Below are 14,080 nucleotides of genomic sequence, written 5' to 3' on the forward strand. Positions count from 1 at the left end.
TAACTCGTCTGGTCGGCTCGCGTCTGGGTTTCCCATTGTAGCCTGTAATAGTTTTCAAGCCCTGCCACATCCGACGAGCGTCAGAGCCGGTGTAGTAGGATTCAATCTTAATCCTGTATTGATGCTTTGCTTGTTTGATGGTTTGTCTGAGGGCATAGCATGATTTCTTATAAGCATCCGGATTAGTCTCCTGCTCCTTGAAGAGTAGAGACATATGACATGCCTTGTCAACAGAGGAATCCTGACATGTTGCATGTTAAGAAGGTGTATTTTGTAGTGTTTATTACTTTGGTTATCAACTGCATAGCGCAAACGGAGAGGAAACCGGAGAAAATAGACATTGTGAGTGCGGCTGAGCGTATTTTGTGACTCTGGGATTTTTCTGCAGAGGCATTACAATGAATCCTGTTGATTAATGTTCAGTCCTCACAGACACGAGCCTGTGTAGGGATGTGATTTGAATGTGACTGAAGGACAGGAGGAATGCATGACTGTTTGGTCAGGTTTAAGTAGGGTGGTAGTGGTGATTTTAAGGAGAGTTAGACCAGGTCTGGAGGCTGATTAGCAGCTGTAGGTTGTTTAAGGAGTTACATTCAAGGCAACTAGTTAAGTGTTGCAAAAAATAGTTGAGGCCGATTGGCAATGTGTAGCAGCTGGTGCTTGTTGAGTTGCTGGCGCTGAATTCAAGGCAGCTAGTTAAGGGTTGCGTTCAAGTCTGGGGGTCAAGCTCATTCCATGGAGGGCCTAGTGTCTGCTGGTTTTTGGTTTTGACTTTCAATTAAGACCTAGACAAACAGGTGAGGGGAGTTCCTTACTAATCAGCGACCTTAATTAATCAATCAAGTACAAGGGAGAAGCGAAATCCCGCAGCCACTCGGCCCTCCGTGGAATGAGTTTGACACATTCTTAACGCCATTAAAAGCTATAAAACAGCCCTTTACTAATCCTGTTTTGTCAATATTCTAGGACCTGAATGCTTTGAATAAGTATGCGACACGGCCTTACCTGCCAGAATGACTAATCCCTGACGACCACAGAAAGGTACTTAGCTAGCTAACAAACAGTTTTGCTTGCAATTTGTTTTGAAATTCATTACCACATTGTCTTTGCTTAATTTCTGTGTAATTGGGGCATTTTTTAAATCATATCTTCACATACACAGGTGAAATCTTTTGATAATTGTAACACTACATTATTTTGCCAAGAGTTGTACAATTGCCACCAGGAAACAATTTAACCTTTCACCATTGATGTGCTTCTCACCTTGTCTTCCAACAAGTCTTCAGCATTGACTCCGGTGGAGTGGTCTGCATGTCATTCCAGTAACACTGAGGTGAAATCAAATGGAGAGAACATTGTCAGCTCAGTGGAGGGGAGGGCCAGTCTGCTGCTTTCTCCCTCTGGAGAAGAGATCTCCGTAGGCTTCACCTGCACGCTCAGTCACAACACCACAGGCCTCAGAGCCAAGAGCCAGTCACTGAACACACAACAAGACAACCAAACCTGTAGGTCAAAGACTCCTTCTCAAAGAAGTAACATGTGCTGAGCAGCCTAAGGTAAGGCTTGCCATGGAGCAATGCTCAAAGTGCTCTGTATTCTTGAATGTTGTTTATGTTTTTAATTGTAATGTGAAGCCAATGGCAAGTTTCTTCATCATGTGGACAGTAAACTATTCTAAGCCAAGAGGTATATCTGTCCAGCACCACTATGTCTCCTGTGTTCCTTTGGTGTGGTGCTGCCCTCTCTTTCTGGCCCTTCTCCTCTGGAGCACCCGGACCTCTGGCGAGAAGAGCAGGGGAGACAGCAGAAAAGCCAGGCAGGGATAGCGAGCCCCCACTCCACTTCAGTCAATCGGATCATGCCTCTCTGTTCCTACTCCTCGCTTACAAGCAAAAACTCAAGAAGGAGCCACCAACAACAGAGAATAGTGAGGCGCTGGATAGAGGAGGCAAAATCAGTGCTGCAGGACTGTTTTGAGAATGCTGATTGGAAAGGTTCATCCACCCAGGACTCATCCATTAACATTGAGGATAATATACAGAACAAAAATATAAAATCAACATGTAAAGTGTTGGTCCCATGTTTAATGAGCTGAAGTCAAAGATCCTAGAAATTGTCCATATGTACAAAAGCTTATTTCTCTCAAATTTTGTGCACAAATTTGTTTACATCCCTGTTAGTGAGCATTTCTCCTTTGCCAAGATAATCCATCCACCTGATAGATGAGGCATATCAAAAAGCTGATTAAACAGCAGGCTCATTACACAGGTGCACCTTGTGCTGGGGACAAAATGCCACTCAAATGTGCAGTTTTGTCACAATACCACAGATGTCTGAAGTTTTGAGAAGCGTGCAATTGAGCATGCACCAGAGCTGTTGAATGTTGATTTCTCTATCATAAGCCAGCCTCACAACTGCAGACCACGTGTAACCACGCCAGCCTAGGACCTCCACATCTGGCTTCTTCACCTGCGGGATCGTCAGAGACCAGCCACCCGGACAGCTGATGAAACTGTGGGTTTGCACAACTTGTCAGAAAACGTCTCAGGGAAGCTCATCTGCATCCTCACCAGCGTCTTGACCTGACTACAATTCGGCATCGTAACCGACTTCAGTGGGAAAATGCTCATCTTCAATTGCCAGTGGCACGCTAGAGAAGTGTGCTTCTCACAGATGAATCCCGGTTTCAACTGTACCGAGCAGAAGTCAGACCACGTGTATGGTGTCGCTTGGGTGAGCAGTTTGCAGATGTCAACGTTGTGAACAGTGCCCCATGGTGGGGTTATGGTATGGTCAGGCATAAGCTACGGACAACAAAAACAATTACATTTTATCGATGGCAATTTGAATGCACAGAGATACCGTGATGAGATCCTGAGGACCATTGTCGTGCTATTCATCCGCCGCCATCACCTCATGTTTCAGCATGATAAAGCATGTGACCCCATGTCGCAAGGATCTGTACTCAATTCCTGGAAGCTGAAAATGTCCCAGTTCTTCCATGGCCTGCATACTCACCGGACATGTCACCCATTGAATCGACTTGTACGACAGCGTGTTCCAGTTCCCGCCAATATCCAGCAACTTCACACAGCCATTGAAGAGGAGTTGGACAATTTTCCACAAGCTACAATCAACAGCCTGATCAACTCTATGCGAAGGAGATGTGTCGTGCTGATTGAAGTAAATGGTGGTCCCACCAGATACTGACTGGTTTTCTGATCAACACCCCTACTTTAATTTTTTTTTTTTTTTTTAAGGTATCTGTGACCAACAGATGCACATCTGTATTCCCAGTCATGTGAAATCCATAGATTAGGGCCCAATGAACTTATTTCAATTGATTGATTTCCTTATGAACTGTAACTTTGTAAAATCTTTGAAATTGTTACGTGTGGAGTTTTATATTTTTGTTCAGTGTACATTGTCAGTCACAGGCTTCATTAGGAAATGTGTTGACGTTGTACCCACAATAACAATCCAGACATACCCCAACCAAAAACCCTGGATGAACAGAGGTATCCGCACCCTGCTGAGAGGCCGTACTGCAGCATTCATACACTGTGGCAACACTACTGAATATCAGACTACAAAGGCAAATTCAGCTGTGTGGTGCCCACCGAAGCCTCCCTCCCAGATGAGCTTAACACATTCTATGCTCACTTCGAGGCAGACCATACCGTACCATCCAGGAAGACTTGCTGCTCCGGACGACCAGGTGCTTTCCCTTTCCGAGGCTGACGTGAGTAAAACTCTCAAAAGAGTGAATACGTTCAAAGCAGCAGGCCCAGATGGAATCCCTGATCGCGTCCTCAGAGCGTGTGCTGACCAGCTGGCGGGCGTCTTCTCAGACATCTTCAACCTGTCTCAGGCTGCTTCAAGGAGACGACCATCATCCCAGTGCTTAAGAAAAACAAGGCGACATGCCCAAATGACTATCGACCGTCGCACTCCTCATGAAGTGTTTTGAGAAGCTGATCATGACCCACCTCAAGGCCAGCATGCCAGGCGCACTTGACCCACTCCAATTTGCCTACCTAGCCAACAGATCCATGGGAAATGCCATTTACATCGCTATTCACACGGCCGTAACACATCTGGACAAGAGGAACACCTATGTAAGAATGCTGTTCATTGACTACAGTTCAGTATTCAACAATATTGATTCCTCCAAGCTCAACACCAAACCCTGGGTCTGGACACCGTCCTCTGCGACAGATTGTAAGGATTGGCAACAACACCTCTTCCACACTGACTCTTAACACAGGGCCCCGACATTGGTGTGTCCTCAGCCCTCTGCTGAACTCTCTGTTCACGCACGCCTGCGTGGCTTTGCAAGACACCAACTCCAAGTTTTCTGATGACACCACGGTTGTAGGCCTGATAACCAACAACGAGTCAGCATATAGGGAGGAAAGTGAACTAGCATTGTGCTGCCAGGACAACAACCTCTCCCTCAATGTCAGCAAAACAAAGGAGTTGATTGTGACTTCAGGAAGCAGAGGAGGGAACATGTGGGACAGCAGTAAAGAGTCAGCAGTTTTAAGTTCCTCAGCGTCTACATCACTGAGGACTTGACATGGACCAACAACACCACCACTCTTGTCAAGAGGGTGCAGAGGCGACTGAAGAAACCGGTTGCATCAACACCTGGTGCGGAATTGCTCCGTCCACGACTGCAAGGCCCTCCAGCTGGTGTTGAAGACGGCCCAATACATCACTTGGGCGTGTTTTTACTGTAGGTGGAAGTTCAGGGACTCTCTGGTACAAGATGAACAGGAGCCGGACCAAGACCTACCTACTGGTTAGGTTGGTGTTGTGCCAAGGGGTGCTGTACAGGTACCTGTATGCAGTATGATCCATATTAACTTGATAGGGTTTGCTGATTAGTTAATAAAGATACTATATTCTGCTTTTTAAATCATAGAAAGCATGTTACACCTTAACTCTTTTAGAAAGACAATAAAAATAGATGTGTCTTGGTCGACAAACCTTGTCCAGTTATTTTCTTCTCTTTAACCATTCGATCCATCTGTCTCCGTCCAGGACAGTGTATGGAGCAATCCCAGTCAAGGTAGTTTCTCCAGAGGATAGTTCAGTCATTCGGTCTAACGGAGTGCTGGCTACTTCACCCACCACAGAGCTGGCCATGGGCCAAATGTCACCTAATCACACTTCAAATTACAAATTTACTCTTGAGGGTGCCCTAAAAATAGATGTTGATACTTTTGTGTGTATGTGTGTGTGTATATATGTGTGTGTGTGTGTGTGTGTGTGTGTGTGTGTGTGTGTGTGTGTGTGTGTGTGTGTGTATATAGACAGCCTTTCAAATTAGTGGCTTTGGACATTTCAGCCACACCCATGGCTGACAGGTGTACAAAATTGAGCACACAGCCATACAATCTCCATAGACAAACAATGGCAGTAGAATGGTCTTACTGAAGAGCTCAGTGACTTTCAACCTGGGACCATCATAGGATGCCACCTTTCCAACAAGTCAGTTTGTCACATTTCTGCCCTGCTAGAGCTGCCCCGGTCAACTGTAAGTGATGTTATTGTGAAGTGGATGCATCTAGGAGCAACAACGGTTCAGCTGCGAAGTGGTAGGCAACACAAGCTCACAGAACGGGACCACTGAGTGCTGTAGCACATACAAATCTTCTGTCCTCAGTTGCAACACTCACTAGAGTTCCAAACTGCCTCTGGAAGCAACGTCAGCACAAGAACTGTTTGTCGGGAGCTTCATGAAATGGGTTTCCATGCCTGAGCAGCCCACACAAGCCTAAGATCACCATGTGCAATGCCAAATGTCGTCTGGAGGGGTGTTAAGCTTGCTGCCATTGTACTGGAGCAGTGGAAACGCATCCTCTGAAGTGATGAATCACGCTTCACCATATGGCAGTTTGATGGACAAATCTGGTTTTGGCGGATGCCAGGAGAATGCTACCTGCATGAATGCATAGTGCCAACTGTAAAGTTTGGAGGAGGAATAATGATCTGGGGAAATCTTAACGCTACAGCATACAATGACATTCTAGACAATTCTGTGCTTACAACTTTGTGGCAACAGTTTGGGGGAAGGCCCTTTTTCTGTTTCAGCATGAGAATGCCCCAGTGCACAAAGCGAGGTCCATACAGAAATGGTTAGTTGAAATCGGTGTGGAAGAACTTGACTGGCCTGTACAGAGCCCTGACCACGACCCCATCGAACACCTTTGGGATGAATTGGAATCAGCCAACATCAGTGCCTGACATCACTAATACTCGTTGGGCTGAATGGAAGCAAGTCCCCGCAGCAATGTTCCAACATCTAGTGGAAAGTCTTCCCAGACGAGTGGAGGCTGTTATAGCAAGAATGGGGGGACTAGCTCTATATTAATGCCCATGATTTTGGAATGAGATGTTTGACGAGCAGGTGTCCACATTCTTTTGGTCATGTAGTGTGTTTCCTTAATACTTGTGCTACCCTTTGTACACACCGTAATTCGAACCGTGCACTGAGATGAAGTCTGTCGTCATTTATGCGGGCTATATTCTATCATTCAGTGTAAAGCCATCTTTCTTTATTACCATCTCATTCTGCTTTTATTGGCAGTACAGACTTTTACAGATGCTTCCATGATTTTTCGTGGAATCTTAAACATATTTGGGATGCTGACACATCTAATAGGAAGTGCAGTATTTCTGGAGCTATATGTTCAAGGACAGACTAAAAGCAATGCTCATGTTCTGGCATTTCCCTCTGGTAAAGGATGTGACCTACCACCTGAGCAGTCTCCCTCCTGACACACCTGTGCAGGTCTATTCTGTGTGCTCTATGGTGACTCTAGCCAGCAGGTGAGATACGGCCGTAGACTTGGACCAACTCTGAGGACTAAGGCTAGCTCACCTGTAGTCATCAGGCAGTGCTACTACCTTGCTATTAATCATCAGTAACATTTTTAATGATAAATTACTGTACATCAACAATACCGTCCATGATTGTGGCTAATTCCATTTTAACTCAATGTTAATTCAAGTTATATTCATGAGTATAACGTTATTGCCACTGTTTTGACAGGATCCTGAATTGCTACAACCAGGCAAGGCACTCTGAAGCTCCCTGCTACACCCAGCTGTTTGAACAAGGTTAGACCATGCACATGTCTCATCCATCCATCTTTTAAATGTTTTATTTTTACTTAACCTTTATTTAACTAGGAAAGTCAGTTAAGAACAAATTCTTATTTACAATGATAGCCAAACGGCTTTATATTCTCTTATATCATCTTGTGCAATTTAGTCCATTTTGTATTGGCCCATAGAGATGCGTTGTATTTATCTCTGGCTCTGAACTAGTCGCCTGCACAATGTAATTTGTACAGGAGTCAGGACAAAGCAGTTTTTTTTGTATTTATTTTTTATTTTTTTAAGCAGGCCTGTGTACTTAAGACATCAATGTTGCACTTGCTAGCATAGCTATTTTTATTAGGTATGTAAATGTTACCATTTTTCAGTTTCAGGCCTAAAGATCAAACACTTCAACTGTATCCTTAGTGTCACTATTCTGGGTGGTGGTCATGGATGATGATCCTGGGTACGGTACATGACTGTTCTGCATTCTACAAGACATTGTTGTCTTTAGCAAGACAGCACCAAAGTTGGCTTTAGAAGAAAGAGACCAGGCTAATGCATCAAGGCTAACGGGTACCTGTCCTTGATTACCAATCTGTGTTCCTTTAACCAGCTCTGTCCAGTTCTATTGGAGAATCGTCATCTTCTCGAGAGGGGTTCTACAGGGGTGGGCTGTGGTTCGAGCAGTTCTAAAGAGAACGTGGCCCACTGTGAGCCGGTCAGCAGGAGCAGCATCGCGGCGGGCCTCCAGAGCTAGGATATCGACAACCTCCTCTCAGCCACTACACTCACACTAGAAACATCCCTGCATGATGGGTAAAACAGTCCTGCATGAAACAAGACTTCTTGAAAATGAGGAACATAAATATTAATTGGATTCAGTTTCATTAAGTAACACTTGTCAGCAAATGCAACATCCTCTAGTGCAGTTTTAGCGCTTCTTTACTTGCAGTTGAAGTACAGACTGCGGGAAAAATAAGAGTTCCCCATGATTGTGAGGCTTAGATACAGCTCAGTTGGTAGAGCATAGAGCTTCCCACGCCAAGATAGTGGGTTTGATTCCCAGGACCACCCATATGTAAAATGTATGTATGCATGCATGACTAACTCGCTTTGGATAAAAGCGTCTGCTAAATGGCATATATATCTATATATTCTATACAGAAGGTCATGGTATTGGCGCCTGTAACTTTAATAGATGCTCAGCAACAGCCTCAACCCATGGATGGTTAGAGACTGTGGTTAGACCAGACTCAATAGAAAGAAGATGGTGTGGTGTGTTGAAACTAGGCAGCAGTTTGTAAAAAAATTATTCCAATAAAATTGTCTATCTGCACGGTCTTCATTTCGTATCATGAGGCTTCTTATAGAGCGACGATCATGACTAAGTAATTTAAATAAATTACTTAGTCATGATCAACTCCTCTCATCATTTAACTCAACTCATCTGTGGTTCCATTTGACCTAGAGTTGTTAGTGCTCTTTGAACAGTACAGTTTGATGACAAAAAAAACAAGTGACATGATGCCCCATTTTTAATCAAATTCCTCTGTTTTTGGTGGCCTCGTAAAATAGAAATGCAAAAAAGAACTCAAAGTACTGGATTTTTATGTATATTTGGAAATACTGAACTTGAAAAATAAAGCTATGTAAAAAAAATAATAGCTGGAAATGTCTACAGCATGTGTTTGTCATTTATATGTTTATGAATACAAGTAAAAGGAAGAATGCCTTACAGTAGAATAGGCTAGATGTGTTTTTTTTTATTTTGCTGTGGCAAATTTAGCATGTAAATCCCCCAAAATGTTTTGTTGATGCATGCCAGCAAAGCCACTACACAACACTAAACAATACATTAATTGGACTATAACGTTGACAAACCGTGAACACAAACTGTTAGGGCCTACATAAAGCTCTCCCAACAGCAGAGTCCCAACAGCAGTTCCAACACCTTACCGCTGTTACACCTTGCTTATAGCGACGCCTTGCCTGGCAGCAAAACAGTTAATTCAGCTTCATTTACTGCCTTTTAAAAAAACATATCTAATATGGCTGACTTGCTTTAACAAATGTGGTTTCTACTGATGATTAAGATGTCAGTAGATAAGAGGCAATCCCTAATTTAGATTAAGACATTAATGAGCAAGCTAGAACGGATGTAATCAATAACTATTTGTTTAGCTCTTTTGAAATGTACAGCGACAGAATTCAGAACCAGGGCCGTTCTTACAGTATTCTCCCTGTACACCAAGTCAGAACCGAAGGATGAATAAAGTTGGCATATAAGCAGACAATGAAAGCTCTTACAAAATTCGATGAGGACATTTCTCTAAAACAGGCTATAGGCTACATGCTCACCACCAAGTCAGAACAGTAAGCTAAGTTATGCGGGGGAAAGGGACCAAATGATTAGGGTGAGGCACATTGACTACTAACAACTTACTACACAATATACACTTAGTATTACATTCTTAGCTACAGTATACATATCTCCTTGGCATTTCACATAATTTATGCAGCAGCATACAAGACATTTATGGACTTACCTTGTTGTGCTGTGCTAACTTGAACAGGAAGGTGGCGCAGCTGTCCTAAGTGGGCACATTTTGCCATCAAACTTTGTCATCAAAGTCTGGCATTCCCTGAATTTATGGTGTTTTCAAGACAACTGTGTACATAGAAAAAAAACAAGGTTGAATCATGTCGTTAGTGGTCTTCAGGTGGGAGCTCTGAAAAGAGACCCGAGTTCGTGACTTGGAATTCTGAGTTGGATGACCGTTCAAAACGTATTTTCCCAGTTAGAGCTAGTATAAGATTTCCCAGTTCTGAGTTTTCAGTGTTTTTGAAAGTGGCAGAAGTCATGTTGGATGACAGCAGGACCAATGTTGAATGTGTATCCTTTTACGCTTGGTAAAGAGACCCTTAAACCCAGACTTGGACCACACATCCACTCCACTGAATAGCAGGCTAGTGATTGCTTTGCAATGCTTGCAGTTAGCCACTGATTCCTTCCAAATCACTTATTGTTGAATTTGCGATTTCCAACTTGTTGTGTGATGTTTATGTCCAATGGAAGATGAGCACTGATACGTTTTATCTATAATTTCTCTTCATAAGACAAGCATTGAAAAGGATTTGCCAGTAGATTGTCGACTTGATTCATGATGACGACTGCTAGCTTGCTAGCTAAGATTTTGAAAGTATGATGTTGACATTATCAGACCAATCAAAACTATTGTAGATATAACGTGATTTGACATTTTATCTGTGGCCAATGATCTTCAGCCTTCTTGGATGGGCACTTCTAATTTAACTCTATGGCAGCACCCAAGGGGCTTGAATTTTCGAGCTCTCCCGGTAGATTTTGTGGTGACGTAGTGTCCCCATGAGTGACAGAACACTGAGCAAATCACAGCGCAACTAGAGAACATCACCAACCCCTACGCTCTGTATTTTCCGCTGGCTGCCCCACCACCACAGAAAGCAAGGCTTTAGGCTGAATTTTGGAGCTGCCATACTCAAGAAAGCAAAAACGAGACCATGTTTGTATGCAGTTTTTAAACTCAATGATTATTTAAAAAAAATACATTGTTTGCAAACTGATATGTGACACATTAATGCCAAAATAATATGTAAAACAGGCAACAAAAACAAGCTAAACAGGTAGGGCTCAAAATGTATAAAACCAGCAATGGGACCACCTGTAAAGTACAGTAGAGGGAGAGCTGTGCTGAGAATCACTTTTAGTGCTGCTTTCCCCACAGAGAATCATGGTGAGTCACTTACTCTTTCTCATGACACTTAAATTACAAAAAGATGGCCAGACTTCATCAATGCAACTATTTTCCTACAGTCCCAATGGATTGCTGATACATAGAAACATAGCCTACTATACCTACTAGAGAAGCCTACTAGAAGCAGCTATTCTGATAATACAGAATCTTCATTAAGAGTCTAGGCGTCAATCTAACGAAAATCCCCATCAAAATCTGACAATTTAAGTTAGAGATATCTTGTATATCATATAGAGATATGTTTTTGCATGTGGTGCATCTCAAGCCACCTCATCCGAATATGTCACACTTATGCATCTGTGGTGGAAAGTGACAGCTCTACAGACTGTTTGTCAGACCAGGAGACATTCCGAAAATCGGTCTTCTCGCGAAAACGGAAGCATTATTCTGTTCTATGTGACAGTTCCAAGGTTGAGGACTGTGGGCCCTCCTCCCTCACCTCCTGCCCCCCATGCCAGCAGTTTTCCTGTCCCTCTGCCTCCTTGCCTTCTCTCTCACTCCCCTGCAGCTTTGTAAGTACACTACTCTTCTTGTGAGAATCCCAGATTCAAGAATGAACTCATATAGCGTACTACAGTTACTGGGATAGACTTTTGGTTATTATTCCCAAAATGGCTATAACTGTAGAAGTACAACTATGTTTATAAAGTAGTGTAGTGGAGTAACATGTATCCCTGTATGTGGCTTTCAGGGCCAATTCAGGTGATTCACATAGCCAATGCTTGGGTGGACTGTGAAGGAGGAAAGACTGACTTGCCACTAAAGCAGGGAGAGACTATAGATAGCATATGCATCACTGACAACCCAGAGGGATGTTGGCTGGCCAGGAACAATGTAGGAAACTGTAAGTGTATACACATACCGGTAGATATCCAGCAAATGCACACATATAAACACACACGGCAAGCGCGAACTCACGCACACACACGCCACCCTCCACCCTCTCTTTACCTGTTCTTAATGCCTCCTGCTCCTTGTGGGTTCTAGATGGGTATGTAAGGACCAGTGGTGTAAAGTACTTAAGTAAAAATACTTTAAAGTACTATCTGTACTTTACTTTACTATTATATTTTTTACAACTTTTACTTATACTTCACTACATTCCTTAAGAAAATGATGTACTTTTTACATAATCTGACACCCAAAAGTACTAGTTACAATTTCAATGCTTAGCAGTACAGGAAAACGGTCCAATTCACACACTTATCAGGAGAACGTCCCTGGTCCTCCCTACTGCCTCACATCTGGTGGACTCACTAAACATAAATGCTTCCTTTGTAAATTATGTTTGAGTGCTGGAGTGTGCCCCTGGCTGTCAAAAAAAGTTATAAAAAAGGAAATTGTGCAGTCTGGTTTGCTAAATATAAGGAATTTGATGTATAGCATTTACTTTTACTTTGTACTTTTACTCAAGTATGACAATTTAGTACTTTTTCCACCACTGTACTTAAGTACTTTTAAAATCTGATACTTTTAGACTTTTACTCAAGTAGTACTTTACTGGGTTACTTTCTCTTTTACTTGAGTCGTTTTATATTAATGTTACTCCAGTATGACAATTGAGTACTTTTTCTACCTCTGGTAAAGACTAAGTCAGTGGATCTTGACATCGACCTTCTGAAACAGGTTTACAATGACGTAGCCATCCATGACAAAGCCTGCAGGTAAAATAAACAAAATAAATGACATGTTAAATGTTAGAGGAATATTTGTCAAGGTATGACAGTTTCTTATCTTAGTATAGTATTTGACTGACATCTAGCGGTCAGAAATGTTATTGCAAAAGTCATGCTGAAACAGTGGCTCATTGACAAATAGTTTAGTCTTTATCCCTTCTTTCCTTTATGAAAGCCCCTGAACCCTTTCCCATGTATAATCTCAATACCTGAACCCTTTCCCATGTATAATCTCAATACCTGAACCCTTTCCCATGTATAATCTCAATACCTGAACCCTTTCCCATGTATAATCTCAATACCTGAACCCTTTCCCATGTATAATCTCAATACCTGAACCCTTTCCCATGTATAATCTCAATACAGTGAATATACCATCTGGATCTTTTTGTTCAGTAATGGTTTAATCTCGATTCTCAGATTTCCCCCTCCACCACCTCCACTGTTTACAGATGGAGGTAATGATACGATCACTTTTTCACTGGGAAAGTGAAGAGCAGCCGTTTCTTTCCCAGTCAAATTATTTCCCTGTATTCTATAAATAAAACCCCTATTCTATGTGTTGTTCTGTACAGTGTAAACTGTAAAATCGAGTTAAAGAAGTGTGTTGCTTCATTGGTTTAAAATATGTGTTCAGCAGTGCTACTGATGACCTTTTTGTCTTTATGTCCATAGACAAGATATATGACAGTGTGGAGTCCCAGAGCGTCCCTGCCCCTCCTCCTCTCAACAGGTGAGAAGATGGTCACCGTGACATAGTTGGGTCGACCAACTATACTCTCGAATAGTCAGCTCAGACACAAATGAGCTTGAAATCAATTCCTGAGTTGAATAATTTTGTTTTTCTCCATTTCAGTCTCCTTCAGCTGACACCTAGGGAAAAGCAAGGGGGATTAGACCATAAGAAGAAAAATAAGTTTGAGAAAGAGGAAAAGGAAACCGGAAGAAATTCAAAGATTTATGATTTTGACTGGAGAAAACATAGTAACGTAATGTAGTTGAGGCTGGCACATAACTGTCTCCCTTCTTGTTTCATACTATCCATATCTGATTAAAGTGAAAATACAGAAAAAATATATTTAAAAAAACAATGTAGTTACACCCAGATAACATTCTTAAATGTTGATAAACAATTTATATTTTTTACGTGATCAGATTGATATTGTACGTGATTTGTAGTAACACTGTTGACATTTTCCACTGTCAGTTTGAAGGGGAGATCCAGGTGTTATATGATGTTACTATAGCTCCTACATTGGCCAGTAAGAAATGGGGGAACAAATACTTGCAGTTAAAGCCAGGAGAGGTGATCGATGTCATTGTGAAGGCAACAGACGGCAAACTGATCGTCAGGAACAGAGACGGGAAGTGTAAGTTGGCATCAGTTGTGATTGCTGTGGATGAATTATTCACAATCAATATGAATGAACCTTGAAGTTTGATTAATTGCAATATTTAGCCCTCTTTTCCACTTGGTTATGTGTCCATGGTCAATGT

The 14,080-nt window shown here is 42.4% G+C and overlaps 1 long non-coding RNA gene across 1 annotated transcript; it reads left to right on the forward strand.

Annotated features, from left to right (window-relative positions):
• The first annotated feature begins 899 nt into the window (after positions 1-899).
• Positions 900-7,561, forward strand: LOC115165169 (uncharacterized). The gene is made up of 4 exons (XR_003870088.1): positions 900-1,041; positions 1,280-1,556; positions 7,061-7,128; positions 7,497-7,561. It is a non-coding gene; the product is annotated as an uncharacterized LOC115165169 (long non-coding RNA).
• The last annotated feature ends 6,519 nt before the right edge of the window (positions 7,562-14,080 follow it).

This window comes from Salmo trutta, chromosome 27, assembly GCF_901001165.1.
Source record: "Salmo trutta chromosome 27, fSalTru1.1, whole genome shotgun sequence".
Taxonomy (NCBI): domain Eukaryota; kingdom Metazoa; phylum Chordata; class Actinopteri; order Salmoniformes; family Salmonidae; genus Salmo; species Salmo trutta.